This window comes from Culex pipiens, chromosome 2, assembly GCF_016801865.2.
Source record: "Culex pipiens pallens isolate TS chromosome 2, TS_CPP_V2, whole genome shotgun sequence".
Classification (NCBI taxonomy): Eukaryota; Metazoa; Arthropoda; class Insecta; order Diptera; family Culicidae; genus Culex; species Culex pipiens.
In genome coordinates this window covers 48742321-48769846 of record NC_068938.1, presented here as the reverse complement: position 1 = coordinate 48769846, position 27526 = coordinate 48742321, and the positions used below count along the sequence as shown (strand labels likewise).

Sequence of the window (27526 nt, the reverse complement as noted above, 5' to 3'; positions counted from 1 at the left end):
CAGTTTTCGATTCTGAGTCGATATGTATACATGAAGGTGGGTCTACGACGTTTTAATTCAAAGTTCATTTTTAGAGCAGGATTATAGCCTTACCTGAGTGAGGAAGGCAAAAATACAATAAATAAAAATTGTCGAAATCGGCCAATTTTGTAGCGAATTGCTCAGTATAAACTGTTAACATGCGTTTTATCAATTTCTCATTTGAGATTATTTTAAACTTAAAATAAAATTTATTACCATAAAACAACATTAATTTGCGACCGATGCGGAGAACCGTCAACACAGAGTGAACTTTCGAACATCACCCACTGCCCAGAATTCACCCCACTCGCCCAAAATCAGCTGATCCAAATCAAAACAAACCTACCGCTGTTCTGTTATCAGCTCTCCGTAGAGAGACCAAAGCTCACTCTCCTACTCCGAAAGAAAAATCCTTCGCTCTCTGACAGCGAGAACAGTCGCTCTTCCCGACCCAAACGACGAACCCTCGCAGCTCCCGAGTTTTCCACCCAACGAAGGCGGTCCCGTCCCGTGGCCGATTCAGTCTATCGGGATTCCTTCGCCAGTGCGGACGTCGTGGTCGTCGTAGTCGTTCGGAACAACCCCCGTTTGGTTGGTTCGCCGGGTCAACTCTTTTGGGATTTGGCTGGCTGGCTGGCTGTTCTTTGCCTGGTTCGGTGCTAGTGGCCCCAAAATTTCCACCCTCAAGAAGGATAATTGCTTTGACGCGTGTGTGCACACAACTGTTATTACTCCCCCCCTCCCCCCCCCCCCTCTCGGCTTAAGGGGGGAAATTCGAGGCCATGTCCGCGCTGTGGTCACGGATTTCAACAGCGTCAAGGGTTACCCCTTAAGTGGCCTTGAGTGTGGTCATCAAGTGGTCATCGTTTTGAGTGATTTCAGAAAAATAGTGCGTGCTCACAGCTCAACGGTTCAGAGCGGGGAAAAAAGTTCAAAGTGAGTTGAAGGAAAATTCGTGGAAAATTCGTTTTTGTAGATTGAAGAGTCGTAAAAGCTTAATGAATCCTTCCGGTTAGATAATTCGTTCCAATTATTCTACCGGCTCTGGAAAATCCCATTAGTCGCGTAACTCAAAAAGTCGTGATTTCCAGCTTGAAAAATCACGAATCAATTTTCCGAGTTTTCCACTTGGCAGCGTTGAAAGAGTGGAGGTGATTGTGCCGCTTTCCATTGAAAAAAAAGAAAAAAAAAGCATTAAAGAAGTGTTTCTGGGAAGAGCAGCAAAAAAAGGGCTAGCAATCGGAAGAAAATTCGTGATGATTCGCCAGAAGCACTTCATCCCATGAGAGTGTGGGGCAGGGCAGGGAAAAATCAGGAAAAACTACCAAAAGTGTGAGAGCCAGAAGTGAGGAAGATGATGATGGAAGATGGTGGCTGATTGAAGTCAGATCGATCGAAAGCGAGCAAGTCATTCCGGGAAAATTTTGGATACACACACACACACACACACCCACCCACATACCTGGCGCGGGAAGTGAATTGATTGTGGAAGTGGCGTCGGGCAGGTTGAAGTGAGGAGTCAAGTTTGGTGCTGGTGCTGGTGTGGGAGGAAAAGAGTTGTTTTTCTTCCGGTGAGTGAATCGAACCAAGAATTTTCCAGCAGCAGCAACAGAAGAGGAAAAAGCCACCCCAGCGTCGACGTTCAGACGTCGTTATTCGATCGTCTTTATCGGAACCGAGGACCGGAGACTGAGCACCGATAGTAACAAGTATGTGATTGATTTGATTTGTAACTGAGTACTGTTCGGGAACTTGTTGGGAGATTTTGTGTTTGGTTTTTTCTCTGGGGTTACTTGTAATACGAGATGTTTTCTTCTATCAGCTTCGATGTTTTCTGTTGGCAGGGCGAGATGAACAATTCTGGGTATGAATTTTTCAACACGGGGTTTGAGTGTATCATTTTACAATATCAAATCGGATGGCTTTGCGTTTAAAATCAAATCTATTTAAAAGGATCATATGAGCAATTCTCTACGTTATCGGTCTATTTTTTTATTTAAGTTTTAATATTTTTTAATCCTACTGAAACTTTTTTGGTGCCTTCGGTATGCCCAAAGAAGCCATTTTGCATAATTTGTTTGTTCATATAATTTTCCATACAAATCCGGCAGCTGTCCATACAAAAATGATTTATGAAAATTCAAAAATCTGTATCTTTTTGAAAGAATTTTTTAATCGATTTGGTATCTTCGGAAAAATTCAAGGTATGGAAAAAGACTACACTGAAAAAAATTTAACTGGGTAAAAATAGGTGATTTTTAATTTCACTTTTTGTCACTAAATCTTGATTTGCAAAAAAAAACACTAGTTTTCATTTTATTTCCGGATATATTTTAGGGGTCATCAAATGCCAACTTTTCAGATATTTCCAGAATTTGCGAAAAATCTTTGGCTTAGATAAAAAATTTGAATCAAAACTATTTTATTTAAAAATCGAAATATTGGTTGCATTTTTTTTTCAACTTGATTTTTCGATGTAAAATCGAATTTGCAATCAAAAAGTACTTTGGTGAAATTTTGATAAAGTGCACCGTTTTGATTTTTTGTTTTGCAGCTTGCAATGAAATATTCTCAAACTATCAATTGAACAAAAAAAATTGACAAAATTAACTAAATTTGTTGTCAAAATTGTTGAAATCTGTATGCTTCAACTCATCAATTTAATGACGTATTATTTTTTATTAATTCATTGATGGGAAAATCACGATCTAAAAACATACATTGACATTAATTAATTGACATTAATTGATTGACATTAATTGACCAAATAATTCAATCAATGCCAAAATTTTGTCATGTTGTTGTCAATTTACTAGATTTTTTAGAATGTACATAAATATGATTTGTTCTTTATTTCTATGGTTTTTTATGTTTGTTAATCTGAAACTTATTCTGCATTCTGCATTTACTCTTGGCAGTTGTTTTTTGCGTTATATATTTTTACAGATACATTTTTTTTTATTTTGGCTAGATTTTCACATATTAGTGAAAATCTTTAGTTTACCCAGAATATTTTTTTATGCAACCATCTTTTTGCTGGACGTTACCATATTTCATGAAAATAAGCCAAATTATATGCTTAATTAAATTTTTTTTAAAATAATATTCGAATCTGTAATAAAGCCATTTAAAATATTATTTGGAGTGTCCCCTTTAAGATGATAATCTAAACTTATGATTGATTTAATGAATACTTTTCACATGTTGATACATAGTAAACTTTGTTCTTTTTTAACTCAATAGATCTTTCAAAAAAAAAAATCTGATTTTCTTCAATCAATAAACAAATTTCTTCAGCATGAGGAAACAAAATAGTAACTACTGCAGTCTAATTTCACGTAAAACGCATATGGTGTCTGTAGAAATGAGTATCTTTGGAGAGTTGCAGTCACTTTATCTGCAGAAGCAGAGCCGGAATTCGAGTTTGCTCATGTTTGGACTAGAGTCCTAAAAAAAGCTCAAGGAACAATATTAAAAAAAAGTCCTTTATTCATCGAAAGAAGTTAGAAGGTTCAACTTCTTTTTTTTTTAATTATTCAATGATTTGAAAACAAACCTTATTGTGGGTCAGTTTGGTTTCATGTTTGTTCTTCATTTTTTTAAAGCCTTTAAGGTCTTATGGATAAAATTTGAACCATAACAGTTTCTTTTTTTCATATTTGGAGGTTTAGAATACAGCTAAATAGTATCAGGATCACCATAAATGATAATTCTTTAGTTCAAAATGTAATAAAAAGTAATTTTTTATAGGCGACACTAGTCGTGCTACAACGTGCTGTTTGACATGTGGCGTCACGGTGTTCATCAAGCATTCATAGCATGCTAAGGAAAATTTGATGCTTTTCTGGGAAAATCGTTGGTTTCGAAAACCCCTGATGTATTGCCGTTGAGCTCGATGGGGGTTGAACGAATCGACCTGGTCTCTTAGGGAAAGTTTTTCTCCAGACGATTCCGCTCATTTCTGGCCATCCTAGAAGTTTCTACATGTTTTCCCCAGGCCTGTAGGAGCGAATGAACGACAATTCAAAATTTCCCATAGTAATTTCCATGTAAACTTGAACCAGCTTGAGACAAGCCAGTTTTCAACCAAAAGAGCTGAAATTTTGCGTGAGAGTCCCTATGGGTATGCCCTACTAGGGGAACCACACCAGAACTTAATCTGAGAGCTTTTCTAAATCCGTACCCACCCTAATGGATATGTATATGACTCAAGAATCAAAATTTCCTGAACAAACCTAAAAATTTTGTATGGTCCTAAGAAACATTTTCTCATCATTAACTTCAAAAAATATTTGAAAAAATGCAATCTTGAAGCATATTTAATTTTTGGGAATTCGATGGTTTGTGAAACATTTTTTTATCAAATTAATTTTTATATTGATTTAAATACAATTTGATGTTTGAATTTCATAAATAATTTGTGATTCAAACAATATTATTTTTATAATGATAAATTAATAGCCTAAAAATGTGGGGATTTAAAAAAAACTTCAAAAGTGCAATAGAAATAGACTAGCAAAAAAATTAATTTGATTTTTTTGTGAAATTCCAATGTAAAAATAAGTAGAGCATAAATTTTTGTGTTGTCCCAGTCTATGCCTCTAAGCATTCAAAAACAATTTAAATGATAATTTATAATAAAAAATGTGAAAATCATTCAAATGATGACAAAGTTGATTGCAAATGATGACTGGAGTTGTCAGAACATTGGACAGGGATGCCAGTTCTTCGATCTTTTAGACTCGTTAGAAAAGTCTTTCAATAACCCTGTTAACCTTCCTACGGTATTGGGGTCCTTTTCGGCCTTTTTGAAAATTAAATTTGCCATAACTTTTGCTACATACATGCTAGAGCCTTGAAATTTTCTGACATTAAATTTATAGTATAAATACACATTTCACAAAACAAATAAACCTTGGACGACCCCTAGGGGAGCGTCCATAACAAAAGTTACTTTAAAGGTATTGGGGTCCTTTTCGACCCCAAACTTTAAAAAATCGCCAAAAATCCAGTTTTTGACCGTTTCCGGTTCTTTTGGTCACAAATGAAAGCTTAGAACGTCCCCTTTCCGAAACCGACCTGGAAAACCGGATTTGGTCACTGTGGCCACCGGGAATCGACTACAACCGAAAAAAGGCCTTTTTGAGACCCCAACTTTGACGACCTGTATCTCCGGCAAATTTTAACCAATCAGGATGCTCCAGGTTGCATTCGACAGGTATTTACCTGTACTTTGACCACAAATATTAATATCAGAGCCAGGTGACCTACCGGTTCCGGAAATCCGGAATATCCGAAAAGTTCATATTTTCCTGTTTTTCACGAGTCATCCTGACCAATCTGATACCAATACTGTCATGATAGTTGAAATTGATCCATAAAACTTACTAAAAACACAATACACGATTGCCAGAACCACTCTGGAGTGTTAGTGGCCACTTCCGGGTAACCTGGAACCGGTTCCCGGGTACCCGATGAACGGCCAATTTGAATTTTTTGTTGAAAACCCATCATGTTGCATATCAAACTTCATGAAATTGAAAGATATGTCCATCTTTGATAATGCCGTTAATCTCTGAGTCATCCTGGCCAATCTGGAACCGGTTACCGGTGGAGCCTTGGGGACACTTCCGGAATATGAGATAAACCCTATCATCCGACATATCAAACTTCATGAAATTGAAAGATATGTCAATCTACGGTCATGCCGTTGTTCGTTGACCCATCCTGGCCAATTTGGAACCGGTTACCGGTGGCCCCTTGGGGACACTTCCGGAATATGAGATAAACCCTATCATCCGACGTATCAAACTTCATGAAATTGAAAGATATGTCCATCTTTGATAATGCCGTTAATCTCTGAGTCATCCTGGCCAATCTGGAACCGGTTACCGGTGGAGCCTTGGGGACACTTCCGGAATATGAGAGAAACCCTATCATCCGACATATCAAACTTCATGAAATTGAAAGATATGTCTATTTACGGTCATGCCGTTGTTCGCTGACCCATTGTGGCCAATCTGGAACCGGTTACCGGTGGCCCTTTGGGGACACTCCCGGAATATGAGAGAAACCCTATCATCCGACTTATCAAACTTCATGAAATTGAAAGATATGTCCATCTTTGATAATGCCGTTAATCTCTGAGTCATCCTGGCCAATCTGGAACCGGTTACCGGTGGCGCCTTGAGGACACTTCCGAAATATTAGAGAACCCCTATCATCCGCCATATCAAACTTCATGAAATTGAAAGATATGTCCATCTTTGATAATGCCGTTAATCTCTGAGTCATCCTGGCCAATCTGGAACCGGTTACCGGTGGCCCCTTGGGGACACTTCCGGAATATGAGATAAACCCTATGATCCGACGTATCAAACTTCATGAAATTGAAAGATATGTCTATTTACGGTCATGCCGTTGTTCGCTGACCCATTGTGGCCAATCTGGAACCGGTTACCGGTGGCCCTTTGGGGACACTCCCGGAATATGAGAGAAACCCTATCATCCGCCATATCAAACTTCATGAAATTGAAAGATATGTCCATCTTTGATAATGCCGTTAATCTCTGAGTCATCCTGGCCAATCTAGAACCGGTTACCGGTGGAGCCTTGGGGACACTTCCGGAATATGAGATAAACCCTATCATCCGACATATCAAACTTCATGAAATTGAAAGATATGTCAATCTACGGTCATGCCGTTGTTCGTTGACCCATCCTGGTCAATCTGGAACCAGTTACCGATGGCCCCTTGGGGACACTTCCGGAATATGAGAGAAACCCTATCATCCGCCATATCAAACTTCATGAAATTGAAAGATATGTCTATTTACGGTCATGCCGTTGTTCGCTGAAACATTGTGGCCAATCTGAATCAGGTTACCGGTGGCCCTTTGGGGACACTCCTGGAATATGATAGAAACCCTATCATCTTACATATCAAACTTCATGAAATTGAAAGATATGTCAATCTACGGTCATGCCGTTGTTCGCTGATCCATTCTGGAACTGGTTCCCTGTGGCCCTTTGGGGACACTCCCGGAATATGAGAGAAACCCTATTATCCGACATATCAAACTTCATGAAATTGAAATATATTTCAATCTACGGTCATGCTGTTGTTCGCTGACCGTTGGTTGACATATCTATCAATTTTATGAAGTTTGATGCGTCGGATGATAAAGTTTCTCTCATATTCCTGGAATGTCCCCAAGGGGCCACCGGTAACCTGTTTCAGATTGGCCACAATGTTTCAGCGAACAACGGCATGACCGTAAATAAACATGTCTTTCAATTTCATGAAGTTTGATATGGCGGATGATAGGGGTTCTCTAATATTTCGGAAGTGTCCTCAAGGCGCCACCGGTAACCGGTTCCAGATTGGCCAGAAAGGGTCAGCGAAAATTGGCATGACCGTAAATTGACATATCTTTCAATTTCATGAAGTTTGATATGTCGGGTGATAGGGTTTCTCTCATATTCCGGAAGTGTCCCCAAGGGGCCACCGGTAACCGGTTCCAAATTGGCCAGGATGGGTCAACGAACAACGGCATGACCGTAGATTGACATATCTTTCAATTTCATGAAGTTTGATATGTCGGATGATAGGGTTTCTCTCATATTCCGGAAGTGCCCTCAAGGCGCCACCGGTAACCGGTTCCAGATTGGCCACAATGGGTCAGCGAAAAACGGCATGACCGAAAATAGACGTATCTTTCAATTTCATGAAGTTTGATACGTCGGATGATAGGGTTTATCTCATATTCCGGAAGTGTCCCCAAGGGGCCATCGGTAACTGGTTCCAGATTGACCAGGATGGGTCAACGAACAACGGCATGACCGTAGATTGACATATCTTCCAATTTCATGAAGTTTGATATGTCGGATGATAGGGTTTATCTCATATTCCGGAAGTGTCCCCAAGGCTCCACCGGTAACCGGTTCCAGATTGGCCAGGATGACTCAGAGATTAACGGCATTATCAAAGATGGACATATCTTTCAATTTCATGAAGTTTGATATGCAACATGATGGGTTTTCAACAAAAAATTCAAATTGGCCGTTCATCGGGTACCCGGGAACCGGTTCCAGGTTACCCGGAAGTGGCCACTAACACTCCAGAGTGGTTCTGGCAATCGTGTATTGTGTTTTTAGTAAGTTTTATGGATCAATTTCAACTATCATGACAGTATTGGTATCAGATTGGTCAGGATGACTCGTGAAAAACAGGAAAATATGAACTTTCCGGATATTCCGGATTTCCGGAACCGGTAGGTCACCTGGCTCTGATATTAATATTTGTGGTCAAAGTACAGGTAAATACCTGTCGAATGCAACCTGGAGCATCCTGATTGGTTAAAATTTGCCGGAGATACAGGTCGTCAAAGTTGGGGTCTCAAAAAGGCCTTTTTTCGGTTGTAGTCGATTCCCGGTGGCCACAGTGACCAAATCCGGTTTTCCAGGTCGGTTTCGGAAAGGGGATGTTCTAAGCTTTCATTTGTGACCAAAATAACCGGAATCGGTCAAAAACTGGATTTTTGGCGATTTTTTAAAGTTTGGGGTCGAAAAGGACCCCAATACCTTATGTGTGATTTTTTTTAATACCAAGGGAAGGTTAAATATGATATGGGACCCCAAACTTAATCGGATGCAACTCCAGGGAAATTTGAAATTTAACGAAAATTATTCTGACCTGCTTCTGATAAATATTTTGCAACAGAATTGTATAGAACAGCAACTCATTAACAATTTAGGTAAAATGAGTGTGGAGATCAATTAATGGCTTGAGTGCTTGTAAAAAAAATCATGAAACTTTGAGATAATATTGAGATATGTATTTTCCAACTTGTTATGCTGTCTTTCAAATCGTACCAAATCAAAACCATTTATTATTGGTACATTATTATTTTTTTAGATGATTTTTTTTAATCAAAGTTTTTGGACAATGAAAATTTATGCTCAACAACAATAAAATTGCCTTTCAATTTGTCTCAGAAATCATGCAGAAATAATGGTTTTCGTGGCAAATAAATTATTCCTGGACATGTATTTTCAACTTGTGAATATATAGATCTAATCTTATCTATAAATCTAATATCTAGCGCTATTCAACTTAAAACACAAATTAATGAAATCACAACATAAAGTTTTAAATATTTGAAACGAGTTTTTGAAATATAATGCAACCAATCTTTGGATAAATTTCATATGATACGAAGTTGTTTTTTAATGATTTTGCATGTTCCCATTTATGGTACGTTTTTAGTTTTATGAATATATGGCTTAATAAATCAATTGAATGAAAATAATTTTCTTGTGTGAAAGTGGTTGAAATTGAACAAATTTTTTTTCATATTTTACTCTTTTACCCCCTGGTAGCTCAGGTGATTCATAAATTTATAACTTCAAACAGTAATTTCTCGAAAACTTTAAAACAAATTCTTCTCGAACAACCCTTTTTGAAAATTTAATTATATCAATTCAATTTTCATCCAATTTGGTCAAGGTGAACATAAATTTTAAACAAATCTCAACTTTGATCTTGACTGGATAAAAATCGTTTGTCGAAAATAAAATAGTTATTATTCCATAATAGCGTCATTTTTATTGCCCAACATATAGGCAAACAATATTCCTAGTTGTGAATCCTTCAGAACTGTATATTAGCTGAATTGAACCTTGAAATAAAAATAACGGACAAGCTGATTAGTTCAATTTCCAGAGTTTTTTGACAAAGTCCTATAAACATGTAGAAGACAAAAGCTTATAGGACCTTTTCAAAAAAAAAAAAACTGTGCTCTTATTATTATTTTTTGGATAATTTCAAAACAAATCCCAAAAATTAAATTATTCGCTCTACACCCAAAATTCAGAATCGAGATAATCGTTCTCTCAAAATTTATTGAGGGCTCAGTGCCAAAATCGGTAGAATAATGGTATCAACTCACACCATCATAACAAATGAGTTCATTCGTTAGTTGAATCAATAAATCTCCAACAAGTGTCATACATCGACTTCTGACTTCTCCATGGTCACCAAGCTGTGGTGGCCGAGGCAGCTAAGTCATTGGATTGGTTTGTCAAAGGTCTCTAGTTCGATTCCCGTTGTCGACACTTTTGGTTTTTTGTTTGACGGATGAACTTTTTTTGCAAATGAACCTCGAGAGAATAGTTCTATCGCCCATCTCGAGCTGTGTTCTCTGCGTCCGTGAATGGTACCACTATTCTCTCGACTCGAGACCATCATTCTCTCGGACTAGCGCTGCCAGTTTTGGGTGTACAGCATTGAGTTGGCGTTCTCGATCGCGAGATTCCTACTCGAAACTAAATTTCCGAAGGCTTGATTGTTGAGGCAATTGCAAACCTCTTTTTACACCTCAGCTTCCATTCACCCCAGAATTCAAACTGACGACCTTTGGATTGTTAGTCCAACTGCCTACCAGCGACTCCACCGAGACAGGACCCAGGGAGACGACTCCTACACCTGGACTGAGCTAACGACCTAACCCTTTTAGGTTAGTCCGGGGCCAACATTTACTTCCCGTTCGACGGAAGGCGTGATCAGACAAATCTCGTCTCGAAAAATGCCACCGGGACCTTCTGGGATCGAACCCAGGCCGACTGGGTGAGAGACAACCACGCTTACCCCTACACCACGGAAAACATTGGTGCCAAAAAGGTAGACAAAATTTAGTGACATTTAATGTACACTTCGGCTTGTATCTCGGGAATTGTGTGAAACGGGAAATATTTTTTTCTTGGAAATCTCGTGAATTCCCGGGATTTTTTCCCGGGACGGGAAATCGGACGCTCCACATGAAACACACATTTGAATCAAATTTCGGTTGCAAGAGGTAAATGATGTGAATTAAGAAAACTTAGTATTGAAAAACAAATCCCTGAAGTACGATAGGTCATTTTTTTTTGTAGTGTTTTTTAGGGGAAACTATGAGCATTTTTTTCACGTCAACAAACAATATATCTTTTAAGTATGATGCAAAACTAGTACAAGAGTTTTTTTAACAAGTAAAGCATACCACTTTGAAGCGAAAGCTCAACGGAAAACTACTCATAAATCACCCTGTTTTCACCAGTCACCACAAACTACAAATCATTGCTGCGGCAGGCCTCCGAAACGTGCCATATGAAATAACACACACTCTCTCATTCACACACACACAAACACACATCTATGTAAATTTCTACACAGTAACATAATTCATCCTTGTTCGGCATGGAAAAGGTCCGCAAAAAATTTCCAGTGAAAGCTAACCCCAAATTTGTGCTTTTTTCAGCCTCTTTCTATTATTTGCTCAATGTGTAAAAGCAGGCAACTTTTTTCCAGGCAAGTGGTACACTCCACCCAGAAAAAAAAACCCTCACCACTCACTAACACTAATGGTGGCACCTATTTGCCTACCCTACCGACCGTCTCTTTCGCCATATCCTACCGTCTGCTTTACTGGGAAAACCTTTACCCTTTTTACCTATTTTTCCGAATGCGGCTAACCTTCATTAATTCATACATTGGGAAAAGGGGAAACACAATTTGCTGCTAATGCTTCGAGGTCAATTATGAGGAACGGAGGCTACTTGAAAAACAAATTATCAGGGTTGAAAAATGCTAGTTTTTTTTCTGATATTTATTTTCATCAAAAAAGTCATTTGAAACGAGGGAATAGAGAAATTAACTTTGAACCATTGAAATCAAAACGTCTTCTTAATAACGCAATAAACCTTTTTTTGTTGATTTTTGATATAACTGTTCATTGCCAAAATTGTTTGAAAAATTTACCAATATTCAATTTTTTAGAAAATTAAACAGACATTAAAAATGAAATCAAAGCAAATAATGATTGGAACATTGGAACTTTAAATGTATCTAGTCCAGCAGTTGCTTGAATTAAGGATAACAATTTGAACTTTACATTACATTTGAATTTTACATGAAAAATATCAGCAAATTCTATTCTTCCTGGAACAATAACCATCACTGACTCCCACGCGACCGTCTGTCTACTTCGCCGCCAGTTGGTCCCTCCGGAGTAGCCCCATCCAGAAGAGGCTTTCAATTGACTAAATGAAAAACAAACCCTCTTTCTCCTCCACCTTCAGCAAGTCGCCCACGTTCCATAACTCACCACCACCTTCACCATCAGCCGCAGCAGCACAGGTGACGGAATTTCTCGTCGCGCGAGTTCACGGAAAATGCGGGAAAATTCCTCTTTTGTTGCGGCAGTCGTCGGCTGGCGTTTTGTGTGACGACTACCCTAAAAATAACATCATCAACAACACTGCTCGGTGACCCTTGTCAGGACATGGGTGCTCGACAAAAGGCAAAGCATCCCGAGAGCCGTCAACCGGGACCGGTTACTTGGCTCAATGGGTCACGGCCAATTTTCCGTTGGAGTGTGACCCTCGGGGAAACGGGTCTCATTAAGCTATCTGGATTAAGCTTGTTTTGAGTAATCATGTGCAATTTAGGCTTATTTTATTGTTATGAGGTAGCTCAAAGTAACTCCCAATGACGGTGCCATTTTACGCACTGTCACACGCCGAATTCTGCGGAAACCATTTAGGAATATTGTCGTTATTAGTGCGTACAAGCGAATTTCATATTTTTACACACACGCGAGCACACACTCACAATGCGTCACATTTTTGTGTGTTTTAGTAAAAAAAATTGACATGGCCCATGACGGTGAGTTGCGTTCTATTTTGGTCCACTTGATGTTTGATGGGAAAATGGGGGTAGTTCTGTGAATCAAAATTGAGCCACGACGGAATATGCACCTTCTCGTAAATAAATTCCTTCGTGATTCCCACTTTATGAATTACGTGAATTGGTATATTTTTTTTTGTGTAAAATTAAGGATGATGTAGAATACGGAAAAATAAATTTTCAATAGAAAAACAAAATTGATGGAGAGATTGTTGATTGACAATGTCATAGAGCAATTCCAGCTCAAATCAGGAAGTTTTCTGGTTCTTTTGTACTTATATAAGCCATTTTTGTGTATATGGAGCTCTTTGCACTCGATAATGACTTTTGAGAAGGGCGTAAGGGTTTAAAATATTTTAGTATTTTGTAAATTAAATATTGCTGTATCTCTAAGCAGTTGCATCGTATCAAAAAGTTGTCAAAGACAAACTTGTAGGAAATTAGACGAGCTTCTTTAAAAAATACACTGAAAGAAAAATACACGCCAATTCTATAAGATGTTTCAATTTTTAAGTTTAAAAAATAAATTTCAAGGTGACGTAACGATTTTTTTGCGCTCAAAATTTTTGTGAAAACAGCCTAAAATGTGACGAAAAGGCTCACGAAAAATGCAGGATGGTATGTCTCTTCTAAAAAATACAAAAATCATTTACTAAAACTGTTACGGTGAATCGCGCCGGCCCACAGTAGCGTCGCCGTTGAAGCAGCGCGTCGAAACAAAGCGACGCGGGACCCGGTGACAGATGTCACGAGTGACATCGCGACGTCTGTCGATGCAGTGTTCTGCGAAGCTGGACGAAGAAGGAACAAAACAAAAACAAAATTCGGTTGAACGTCACAACGATTTACCGTTGTGACGATCGAGGTAGATTGTTTGGCTGTGGTTATTGGGTTTTAAAACGTATCCAAATTGATTGCGGTGATTTTGTCAGATTACCAGCAGCTGTTAGAGTTAGGGTTAGTACGCGCACATGCAAATAACTTAGTTAAAACTTAAAACTAGTGTTAGAACTTACAACTAACTTAAAATTACTATCACAGGACTCGATTTGCTGGCAACAGTGCGAGCAGGTGTACAAAGAAGACCAATGTAAGTTGTATTTATTGATTAATACTTAACTTGTCGTTGACCAAATAAATGTAGCTTTTAGCTCATCCACACTCACAAGACAACAGGGTGTCTGCTCAAAAGGCTTCTTATTATCTGTCGCAACAAAAACTGTTTTTTTGAAAAGTGATCTGCACTTCAAAATTTTCAAAAACCGATAGTGAGAATCGATTCCCCAGACAATTTTACATAAAAGCCTTCATTTTGACCACTGACCTATGTCCAATCCTTTTTAAGATACAGCGATTTTTAAAATAAAAATGATGAAAAAATAGGGTTTTTGGTGGTTTTTGGCAATTTCTAAATGACAGACTTGATTTTTTAGTCTAGTAAATATTTTTAACGGAAAGCTCGTCCAATTTTCCATAAGTTTGTCTTTGACAGCTTTTCAATTGAATGTATGGGCTTACAGATATAAGCTTAATTGCATTGCCAATAACTGAAAATAGAATATTTTATTCAGTGTGGTACAAACCTGGATAGTAAATAACCTTAGGTAATTATTTAAACGAGTGAAATTGAAAACTGTCAAAGGAAAACTTATGGGAAATTAGACGAGCTTTCCTGTAAAAATATGTACAAAACTGAAAAATTTATTTTGTCAAATAAAAATCGCCAAAAACCACCAAAAAACCGATTTAAAAAAAATATATTTTTAAAACCGCTGTAACTTCACAAGTATTGGACTTAGGACACTGGTCAATATGGAGACTTTTATGTAAAATTGTCTGGAGAATCGACTCTCGTGTTTGGTTTTTGAAAATTTTGATGTTTAGACCACTTTTGAAAAAAAAAGTTTCAGTAAATGATTTTTGTATTTTTTTTAAGAGAGACATACCATCCTGCATTTTTCGTGAATCTTTTTGTCACATTTTAGGCTATTTACACAAAAATTTTGAGCGAAAAAAAATCGTGACATCACCTTGAAATTTAACTGGTAAACTTAAAAATTGTAAATTCTCATAAAATTGGCATGTATTTTTCTTTCAGTGTATTTTTTTCAGAAAGCCCATCAAATTTCCTACATGTTTCTCTTTGACCACTTTTTGATACGATGCAACGGCTTTGAGATACAGTAATTTTTAAATTACAAAATACACAAATCGTCAGCTGTGTGCTATCTTGTGACATAGACCATTTTGGTCGAAAATGAGTTAATGATGACGTTTTGCTATACTTAACAAACACTACAAGATGCTTTAACCCGATTTTGGAAACTCGCTTCCGTTTCCCGGATATCGCAATACACACTTGTGACATAGACCAATTTATCATCAAAATGATTGTGCACACTTGTGACACGTCATACATGGTGTTGGAAAATGTGGAAAAATTTTCTTGTTTTTCACAAATTTATGTACACACATACTTTCTAAAGGCAATGCAACCTTTTGTTTATAAAAATATACTGATTAAGTCGGATAAACTATTGATTTTAGTCTATTTTAGTTTGTATGGGAATTCTGTGCACACTTGTGACACGTAGTACAATTTTACTATCGAAACACACTTGTGACACGTGCTTTTCAGATTTTTGTTTACATTATTTACTGTATCTTTTAACTGGTGTAACCAAATTAGTTGAAACTTGGAGCGTTTGTTAAGCGATAGTATACGAACCGATTGCTTCAAAAAGTTTGGCTCTATCATTCATAGTTTTGAAAATATTTTTCATCAAACTTTAAAAATCGATTTTCTCGAAAAGTACTAAATGGTCGTTGTCACAAGATAGCACACAACTGACGAAATATCAAAATAACATACGCCCTTCTCAAATGCCATTTTTGAGTACAATTGGCTCCATATACACAAAAATGGCTTATATAGGCCTAGGATAACATATCTAAAAAGTTGAAATCGGAGAGGGTCGGGTACAAAAGTATCAGAAAAATTCCCGATTTGAGTTGGAATTGCTTATACAAATTATAGAATTGCTTATACAAATCTTAAAATTAAAGAAACGTTTCAAATACATTCTAATCTGATGTATCTGAGTGATAACAGTTGAATTGTTAGCAAATTAACATGTTGTTTCATGTATTGTTCCTTTTGCCCCAACCGGTCTTGCCCCACTAGTTGAGTAGAACGTACGGAAAATCAAAAAAAAATCAAATCAATTTTTTACATAAAAAACAGGATTTTTTTTTAAACTTGTTCTATCACAGTCTCAGTCAAGACCTGGAATAAGATGATTATAAAAAAAATCCGACAGATTTTTTAACGTTTTTGATGGGTTATAACGAGCATTTCCTTAGCATGAAACAGTTGCTCCTCTTTCCCCTATTTAAGATTTGAAAAAAGTCATTTCAAATCCATCCTCCAAAGTACAGGTTTTCGAAATTTCTCATGTTCATTTGATTGATTTCAATTTGATTTATTTACATACCTGTAAATTGGCAAAAATGTCAACGTTTCGTATGAGGACACGCTTAAACTATTTAAATCAGTGTATTATTTCCAAGTCTCAAAAAAACAAATTTGAAAACATTTGGATGTGTCATTGCCCACATATAGCTATTTGAAATATCACTTTAAAAAACGGGTGCAACGACATCTCTTTAAAGCAAATTCTACACCAAGTATTTAAATTATGGTCTATTTATCATAAATGAAAGCATGATTCAAATATTTGCTCTCTTTACAAATAAATAAATACCGATTACAGGCATGAAAATCACCGCCATGAGTAACACAAACACATTTATAATAACAATTCACTCAACCAAACAATACATCAATAATCGATTGAAAATGAGACGCATTTCCATAAGCACATTAAAACGCAAATTTCGCCCTTATTCAACCAAACATGCTCACACCCTGTACGCAAACAATGCCAATTACAATGATTCAATGATCAATACGGTGCATAAAAAAAGAGGAAACTTCCATTAATATGCTGATGAACAATAACAACAACAACTCAATCAGCTTGTTTATTGCCGAGAATGATTCGCACACTCCTTCACACCATCGTAAGCTTCTTAGCAGACATTTCATTCACCTCACTCTCACACTCAGACCTGAAACGTTCCTGACTGACATCAACCAGATTATTTGAGATGTGTTCTGTCTGTCAGTCAACGGGTCTGCTCTGTCTATCTATTCGGCGCAATTCGTCAATTGTGTGAAGAATTGAATGCCGGGTGGTGAGATATTGGCTGAGAAGAATGGTGAACATATTTGTCCGGGCGAGTTCGAGAACAACAGGAATCGAGTGTTGTATTCAATGTCAGGACAGTTCTTAAAGAAATGTTCTCGGAAATTAATATTGGAAACATAGATTTCATCTAGGATTTGGAGTGGAGTGATTACTAATAACAAAACCAAAAATTTTAACAATTCCTAGTTAAATTAAGTTTAAAAAAATCTTGATTTAAAATCTTGTGAAAGGATCCCGAATTAAGTACTTTCGCACGACCGTGCATGTTAGATGATGTTTTTTTATATTCACATTTGTCTTGAATCGCAAATTAGTATTTTACAGTGTAAGTGATGTAATTCTTGTAAAGAGTCTCCTTTCAAATGCTGTTCTCAGTTTTAATTGAATCCAAAAGCCCTACACAGAAAAAAATATGTGAATTTACTCGACACGGAAAAAATTAATCACATGAAAACTCAGTTGATGTAATCTTGAGATTCGACGTAAACGATTGAATCACACGAAAAATCATGTTTTTACGTATATTTTGTTGCAAATTTACATCAAATTGCATTTAAATTTAAATGTTTAATGACGTGCAAAAGTGTTACATCATAAATGATGTAACATTCGGAAATATTTTTTTGTGTGTACCTCATCAAACATGGGAATCGGTTGCTTACCAGACTTAACAACCAATCAATAATAATAAGCTCATTTCTACAGTTTTTTTTTTTTCAAATAAGGCTTATTCGGAAGGAACTGCGCTAAAAGGTAAACATTAAACAGATAACCTATAACTTCTGAAAAGGACCCTTTTTGCGCAGATGGCTCTAAGGGGCTACCTAGAAACAATTATTATTAAATGAACGTGCGTGCGCGCTTGCCAGCCTACCTGCCTGGCAGTGCGCCTGTTATGTTGCCCCTTTGAGCAGGCCGCGCATAATCTGTCCTTTTTGGAATCTAATAATCATTCAGCAAAAAATCCTAAAAATATGGTGTCTTCGGGAAAGTTGTTCAAAATTTAATGAAGATCCTACATCTGAGAATTGATAAAGATTGGACGACTATTGCGCCCTCCACAGAATGAACTCAAATTTGGAATTTAGCCTAGTGATGGGTCAATCTTTGATTTCAGGGGGTATCCCCAAAAAAGCCCGGATTAAAGTAAAGTAAGTGCGTAAAAAAGGTTTTGGGTGACTCATCACACATAACCTTCGGATGCCTAGAAATGAGCAGAAACTTGCAACAGAGTCCACAAAAGACCCGGGGGTCGTTAAAGAGGATTGCATTTTTTTTAAGTAAGTAAAACAAAACGGTCACGTTTTGGCTGCTGTATTCAGGGCATTAAAAGTGGAAACTTCGTTACGTCTTGAAAGGATGTTTCTGTCAAGAAATAATTTGTTTTAAATTTTATTTTTTAAATATTATGGAACTGTTACGTTTTATAAAAAAATCTTAAGTTTCCCTAACAATTGTGGCCCCAACGGGGTCAAAAAAGTTGGAAATGCAACTTCACCGGCTCATACAACACTTGGAAAAAAGTTGGAAATGCCTTTTTTATTATAACTTAAGGTAGACGCATCTGTTTTGGATCTACCTTGTTGTAGGTGATTCTTGACATTCTTCCGGATCGAATGCAACAAGAATCATCCAAATCGGTTAAGTTTTCGCCGAGATATAGCCGGTTGAAGTTGCATTTCCAACTTTTTTGACTCCCTTGGTGCTTCGCGTAAGTTTTGACCTCGTTGGTGCTACAAGTGTTAAATATTAGATTTAACAAACAAAAAAATTAAGAACTGCTTCATATATGCATTTTTACAAATATTCGAAATGTTCCAAAATCTATTCTCAATCACAAAATTTTTTATTTTTTTTTCCATGCAGATATTATATTATTAAAAGCGTTTTCAAAACGTTATTGTGGCAACTAGATCTGTTCAATATTTGTTGTTTAATTATTTTGTGTTACTTTGAAATTGATGACCACTTGTACTCTATTTTGTTTAAGTGATCAACTGTTATTTTTGGCAGAAAAATCGGCCTTTTCATCAATTGAAAATAAATGAATTTCACAATTTGGAAATGGTAATCTTAATATTTTTATGTTGAAATTTATAATTTACATTTTTTTATAGCCTCCTAAATGTTATAATATATGTAAAAGTTCTATTTTTCACGAAAAACAAATTTTGAAAGGAAAGTACCTCTATATTTAATATTTTTTGAAAGGCTTGAATGACTCTTCCATATATTTGAAAATATACTTAAATTGTAAGTTTTGATTTTTTCTAACAAAAAGAAATAATGTAGGATTTTGTTAAATAATTTCCGACATTTATTTTCAATTGCGTCCTGAATTGAAGTTTAATGTTCTGATATTATTGTATACAACGATAATGATTATTTTTCTGAGTTCAATAACCCTTTGTACGATCGCAAAGGTTAACGAATGGATTTTAAAATCCATTATTCATAACCATTTTCGCGGCTTATCTTGACAGAAAGCATCCTACTTGAAAGCTCGTTCCAAGGGGACCATTATTGATCCATCGTTTAATCTAGAGTTTTTTTTAATAGGAACATTTTCAAAAAAAAAACTCTGGAAATGTTGTCTTTTAAATTATTTATTTTGTATTTAGTTAAAAAAAATGTGATTAGAAATGGTCTTAAACCTGTTTTGACCGTTGAAATGCTAAAAAAAAGTAAATAAAATTGTTCACAATAAAAAACACAGAATTAAAAAAAAATAATACAGCAAATCCATTTGAAAAGAGCCTGAACCGAAAAACAGTTCTTAAATCGGGCTCAAAATTGTTCTGGGAGTTCCTTGGCCAAAATAATTAGACCCGTATATTTTTGTTTGGCCATTAGGGTGCCCAACATCGTGTAATAGTGGATCAAAAAATGGCAATTTTCGTCATTTTTTGCAAAAACCACTTTTTTCAAAAAAAAACATATCTCCGCGCCATTTCATCCGATTTTAGCTGTTTTAGACGCAAAAGAAAGGAATAGGTCAGGAATAGTGGCAGTGCGTGGCCGAATGGTTACGCTGTCCACTTTGTAAGCGGATGATTCTGGGTTCGATTCCCATCTGCTGCAACCTTCCATCGGATGAGGAAGTTAAATGTCGGTCCCGGCCTTGGTTGTTAGGTCGTTAAGTCATTCCAGGTGTAGGAGTCGTCTCCATGCCATAAGTACAAACAACACACCAAACCAAGCCTACTCCGGTGGAATCGCTGGCGGCGGTTGGACTCGCAATCCAAAGGTCGTCAGTTCAAACACTGGGGTGGAAGGTTCCTTGGAGTAAAAAGAGGTTTGGGTGCTCTCCCCATTCAATCCTTCGGACTCCTAGGTTCGAGCAGAAACTTGCAATAGAGACCACAAAAGACCCGGGGGTCGTTAATGTGGATGGCTTGATTTTTTTTTTTTTTTTGAAAGGAATAGGTAATAGTTTGGCTATTTCAAAAAAAATAGTAAGAAGTTACAAAAATCAAGCTAAACATTTAAAAAGTCGTATGAAACTTAAAATGTCGTTTTCACCGTGTCTGGACCAAAGAGCCTATGTCTGAAAATATTTTTATTGGATTTCTCGGAATCTTTGAAAATTACGGTTCGAAATGGCGCGTAGATATGATTTTTTGAAAAAAGTGGTTTTTGCGAAAAATGACGAAAATTGTCATTTTTTGAACCACATTAGTACGATGTAGGTCACCCTAATGGCCCAACATAAAAATACGGGTCTAATTATTTTGGCCAAGGAAACACAGAAAAATTTTGAGCACAATCGAAGAACTTTTTTTTTCTTCCGGTTTAGGCTCGTTTCAAATGGAATTGCTGTATATTAAGCCATCTTTTGAAGCAGACAAATATTTTCTATGCCGTCAAAAAAATCAATTCTACGGTAAAAACGACAAATATATTTATTGTCATTTTTTTCACTTTCAAACATCAACAGGCCATGGTTACGTTAAAGAATTGTTTTTTTTTATCAAAAAAAATATATAAGAATATTGTTTTTTTCTGTAAAATCTCAGCTTTTTTCAAATCATACGACAAGAATGAGATCTTTTTGATCTTGTGAAATAATTTACTTCAAGAAATGTTAGAGTAGAAGTAGAAGATTTTAGAGAGAAGAGTATTTAGAAATGGTCATGGAAATTACTGATAGGTAATTGGTAAATTTTGAAATTCTCTTTAAAACAGCAAACAAAGATTGGAAAATTTACTTGCTATCAATGTATCGTTACTCTGAAGTGATTATGCTATCGGGTTGGTCATTCTTTCTTATCGATTTCACCTTAAATCCAGTTGAAAGTAACACAAAACACCGTAATTTCAACAAACCCACAAAACGACCCTGAACCCCAAAGATTCTAATCTCAATCCGAAGCAGTAGCTTTCAATACAGAGGAGCGGAGGGCACCCTGTGTGAGGGGTTAACCCCAAATCGTATCCATTCAACGTGATTACACAAATAAAAATCAAGTCCCAAAAATGGTAACAACACTACAGAATCAAAAAACGAACCCCATTGCACAGTGGGTGAAACGCAATTTTTATTGAAATATGATCAGATGAAGCAATTTTTAAAAGGCTTTTCAGAAGAATGTTTATTTGCTGTAATTTTCCACTGTAAATAGAACCAACCATTCGAGCTTAGTGCGGAGGTGGGTTTTAGAATTGCAAATGTGCTGTATACACTGGTTTTTTACCACTCTCACCAAACCAACCATCCAGTCATGTCTTTAGCCTGATTAGGTTTGGATTAGGTATGGAAATTTTCCACCCCGGGCCCGTAAGGTCATACGGGGACTCCCACACTCTCTCGTAAATGGAAATAGACAGTAGTGCTTGGCTCGATGTTCGATGTTTTGGACGGTTCCATTTGTTCGTAATCATGGTGGTCGACATTACGTGAATTCTGGACGAAAAACAAAAATACACCGCTTTTTTGCTGCATTTTTATTTCAAACATTCCAGTGCTGAAACAGCAGTGCTGCCAACTAGAAGTAGATAGTGCTTGCAATTGTTGCACACAAGTTTTACTGGTGTCACCTGGTGGCGACTAGTGCAATCTCACGCAACTTTTAACAGTTAAACTCCTGAAAGTAGGCAACTTTTCTGTTTTCGTACATTTCAGTTTACCCCTTTTTTCTGCAATCTACCGAGTCACGTACGATCCTCGTAATGTTGTAACCTGCTGAGTGGCAACACAGCCCACGTAAATGTAGGTTAGGAAAATAGCGGCACGTTATTTTTTCACCATCCAACCACGCCGTCATCATCTGGGCCGTACATATTGGCATGTCGGAGGGTACTCTTTTGGTGAACCGCAGAACGGAAAAAAAAATCCTGAAAAGAAGGCTGGTAAAAAGGGAAGCTTCGGGGCTCACAAAAAGTAACAACAACAAAACTGGCAACAACAGGCCATTTTCGAGTGCGCGCCGCAATGTCGAACATTGAGTAACGAGCGAACGTGTTCTGATGGCTGGTGCTGCTGCTGCTGCCTAGTTGGAAGTGCTGTTTTATGAGGCTCCAGCACACGGGGTCTTGCTGCAGAGCGGTCCTCACATTGTTGTCGTTCCGTGAATGATGCCGAGCGATGGTGGTGATACAGCTAATGTGGCACTGGGTGAAAGTTAATAGGCCACGACAAGTTGAGGAGTTTTTTTTTCGAGATTGTTGAATGTTGATTAAGTTGGAAAATAAAGCTAAATTGTGGGTTAGAGGAGATTTATTCTTGATAAGATATCATTTCTGTGGTGAAAAACACTGATTTGATCGTCGCAACTTATATTTATTTGAAAAATTAACTAAATGTCAAAATTGCTAGTGTGTGTGTGTGTGTGCAACCAACCAAACGGAACCACGCGGTCGCTTCTTACAAATTGAGTTGTTTCCATGAATTTTAGATTTTTTTTTAAATTCTATACATGCAAATAACTTTTTTTTTTTAATTTATATTTATTAAAATTTCTTTTTCATGTACATTCATTCAGTTAAAATATTATTGAGTGTCCAATCACAAACGATGACTTTTCACCTCAATACATGCAAATAACTCGCATAGACATTTGGAAGGTGTTAGCTCTGCCGAGCTTCGGTGACCCATTTCTACGCTGGCTAGCCGAGCGCGAGGTACTTCAGCTTTATCGACAAGCCCCGCCATGAAGAACGTTTGCATCAATCGGATTCAAACGTTATTTAGAACTTCCGAACCCTTGCCAAGTGGACAAAGGCTCAGCGCGTATTTAGTTGGTAGTAACAGTATTCCTAATTCCGGTTGTAGCTCACCAAGCCGCGATGGTAGTGGTTAACATTTTTGCTTACCAATTAAAAGGACGGGGGATTGAACCCCGGCTCAAGCTACTATGATTTTTCATTCTTATTCAGAGTTTCAAAAATTTATAATTCCTTCACTTTCTCGTTGGAAGCAGATGGGAATCGAACCCAGGACCATTCGCATAGCGAACACCGCAACCAGTCAACCACGGCTGCTCCTTGGGCATGCCCTACTGGCTTTGTCTTGAATGATGTGTGTGTATGTCAGAATAAATGAAAGAATGGTTGTTTTATAAAAAGAACGAGCTCACCAGTGAACAAATTGTTCAAAACCAGCTTCTCTTCAATCGTCTTCGTCTTCGTCAAACGGGGGCTGGTAGCCGCTCAAAAAAGCCCGTTCCCGCTTGGGCTGCTTCCGCTTGCCACCGCCCACTCGTGATCCGCTTCGTCCATCTTCTGTAAGATTTTCCACGCTTTTGACGCAGCTGCAACTAACCGGTGCCGGAGTACTAATCCGTGCCCTCGGCTCCGATTCCCTTTCATTAGCGGGATGTTGACCTTGACGGGGACCGAGCACCATCCTGGTCTTCGGGAAAGGTTCGACAGCTACCGAGTTCCATGCCAGTTCCGCAACAAACCCGGAACAGGCCACGTTCTCCATTGAACGGTCTTCTTCCAGCACCACCACCACCACCGCGATCCATCTAGATTATCCCATGTTTCGCCTAACACACACTTTTGAAAAACTTAAATTTCCAAGTAACATTCACAACTTTTCATGAAAAATTATTAGAGCCCGAGAACTAAATGTTAAAATTGCTAGTGTAACAAAAAGAATATAAAAAAGTATTGTTCAAATCTGAAATTTTTCTGGTACTTTTGTACCCGACCCTCTCCGATTTCAATGAAACTTTTTAGACATGTTATCCTAGGCCTGTATAAACCATTATTGTGTATATGGAGCAAACTGTACTCAAAGCCGTGGCATCGTATCAAAAAGTGGTCAAAGACAAACTTTGGGCTTTCTGAAAAAAATACACTGAAAGAAAAATATACGCCACTTCCATGAGATTTTTCAATTTTTATGTTGAAAAGTTAAATTTGAAGGATATTTCATGATTTTTTTTTTCGTTCACAATTTTTGAGGAAAAAGCTTAAAATGTTAAAAAAGACTCACGAAAAATGCAGAACGGTATGTCTCTCATTATCATTTACTCAGTATCATTTACTAAAACTGTTTTCTGAAATGTGGTCTAAACGTCAAAATTTTCAAAAACCGATAGTGGGAATCGATTCCTCAGACCTTGACCATTATCCATTGCCCAATCCTTGTGAAGATACAGCGAATTTAAAATTAAAAATGATGAATAAATTTTTGATGGTTTTGACAGCTTTTTAATATGATTCTTTTAAATATTTACGTAAGCTTATTCACTATCCAGGTTTCTACCACACTGAAAAAAATATACCATTCTCAGTCGTGAGCAATGTAATTTAGGTTATATCTGTAAGCCCATACATCCAATCAAACGAGCTTTCCGGTAAACATATTTTCGAGACTGAACAATCAAGTTTGTTATTTAGAAATTGCTATAAACCATAAAAAAAACTATTTTTTCATAACTTTTATTTTTAAAACCGCTGTATCTTTAAAAGGATTGGACATAGGATAGTGGTCAATATGGAGACATTTATGTAAAATTGTCTGGGGAATCTACCACTATCAACCCACTATCGGTTTGTAAAAATTTTGACGTTTAGGCCACTTAAAAAAAACAGTTTAAGTAAATGATTTTTTTAGGAGAGACACACCATCCTGCATTTTTCGTTAGTTTTTTGTAACAGGCTATTTCCTCAAACAATTTGAACGAAAAAAAATCATGACATCCTTCAAATTTAACTTTTAAACATAAAAATTGAAAAATCTCATGGAAGAGGCGTGTATTTTTTCCAGAAAGCCACTTTTTGATACGTCTAAAAAATTTCATTGAAATCGGAGATGGTCGAGTACAAAAGAACCAGAAAAATCCTTATTTGAGTTGAAATTACTCTATAGAACAATTTTGAAAATAAATTAGTATGGTTAATCCTCAAATTGAAAAAAAAAACACTTTCAAATATATTCATGTCTGTTTCATTTCCAAATTAACCATTATTTTCAAAAATCAAAAGACAAAAAACCAATTGCAAAGAATAAAATTTTAATATGAAAAAAAGTTTGATTTCGAATTTCAACATTCAATATTCAAACATAATTTATTACGCCCATTAAAATGTTAGCCCTGATTGCAAAATTTTTAAAATATTTTTTCGAATAGATCATAAAATTAAAAAAAAAATGGTTGCTGGGATATTGACATCAGACTTAAAAAAAAAACTTCATTTTCTTGTTTCTTTTTCTTTCATTCTCTGTGTTTCAGCAATCAAAGGTCCAACCTTCAATGTCTCTTGGACAATTTTATTAAAAAGTCTCTGAACTTTTCGAATAAAACTATTTTCAGAAATGGTCAATCATGGACACTTTTTAAAAAAATCAAATAACGTTTGATTCCACTTAAAATAAAGCTTGAAGTGGCTATCCATTTTTTTTTAATTTCTTATTTTAAAAAACAATTTTCAAACATTCTTCTTTATGGCTGAAAAGTAGCGGATTTTTGTCCCTTAAAACATTTAAAAAAAATGTCATAAATTATAACATACGGATTTTTGTAAATTAAATATTTGTAATTAAAAAAAATAAAATCGCCAAAAAATATGTGCTTCTATTTTTTCTGAATAGTCCTCATCAATACCTACAACTTTTGTTAAGACACCATGTCGATCAGAAAATTGCTTCAGAAGAAACACGCTTCATTTTTGTATGAACAGCTGTCAAAATTGTATGGAAGCTTGTATGGCTTAACCAATGTCACAAAATTGCTTCTTTGGTCATAGGGAAGGCTCTCAGAAAGCTTGAAAAAAGTTTGAAAAAAATGGTCGATATCGGCCGATTTCATAGAGAATTGCTCTTATGCGCCCTCTTCAAATGTTGATTCCGATTCCGAATACTGGTGGTTGGAATTTCAATGTTAATGTGCAATTTTTTTGTAAGATTTTCTGCTCTTTTCAATACATTTAATCATTTTTTTCAAAAGTTGGAAACATGCTTTTAGCCTTTTGATGTCTTGAAATTTTGAAAGAGTCAAGAGTAACATTTTAACTCTTGACTCTTTCCAAATTTCAAGACATCAAAATTATTATTATGGAAAAGGATCGAAAACATCACAAAAGTTGTATGATTTAGCATTGAAAATCGAATTAAAGGTTTTCTAGTTATCACGATCTTAAAACTGGGGTTCTATGACACTGAGAAATACGTTTATTCACAAAATTTAATTTGTTTCTTATCAATCAGCAGTCCGATCATCAAAGTCATATATGGAAAATTTTACGAAGTTTTCTCAGTCTACCGAAAATATTTTAAATAGTTTTTTTAACGTTGCTGCTTTTTCTTTATAAGGTATTTTCAAATCGTAAAAAACTAAACATTTCCAAAAATGTCACCTTCTAATGCCTTTAACCAAAAAATATACTTATTTTTAAAATTCAGCTTTTATCTGATTAATAAAATAAATAAAAAAAACAACAAATTGATTTTCAGCCTATTGCCTATTTCGTCTGGACAGTCATAATCCTACAATTTTGCCGAAAACACTAAATTGATCTGAAAATGTTCAATACTGATTATGCCCTTCCACTTTAAGTGAAACGCGACTAAAAAAATGCAAAACAACATATTCAGATACCTACATTGCTACGTTTAAATAAAATGCCGCACTAATTCTTATTAGAACAACTCTGGTTCGCAAGATACTTGAAAATTCACTCTCCGCACACAATAACCACACTCCCACAATAGCCCGGTCGTTGTCAATACTGCTGCCGTGCAAACCATTTCACGTCTGGTTACACCACCCCCATGCTGACCTACCCTGGGGTGCACCCACCCACTTCACCGAGAACCCCCACCCACACGTTTGACCCACGATTGGTAAAGTTCAACTCGACCTACAGCGACCACCCGCCAACTGTTTTCGAATTCTGAAGATTTTCCACGAGCAGCACGCGGGCGCGTTTTTTTTTTCGTCCCCGTTCGCAATCCGATTCGCATTTTCCGCTCGGTCGAACAGATTTTCCCACCGCCATCGTGGTGCAGCAGACCATGCCAACAAGAAAAAAAAAGTCCGATCTCGAGAAACCTGTTAGC

At 36.7% G+C, this 27526-nt stretch overlaps 1 protein-coding gene across 1 annotated transcript in view; it reads left to right on the top strand.

The window, feature by feature from the left end:
• The first annotated feature begins 548 nt into the window (after window positions 1-548).
• Window positions 549-27526, top strand: part of LOC120421949 (uncharacterized) — a 194241-nt gene continuing 167263 nt past the window's right edge. The window contains exon 1 of the mRNA XM_039585259.2: window positions 549-1730. The gene's annotated coding sequence lies outside the window, so the exon portion shown is untranslated. The remainder of the gene's footprint in view (window positions 1731-27526) is intronic.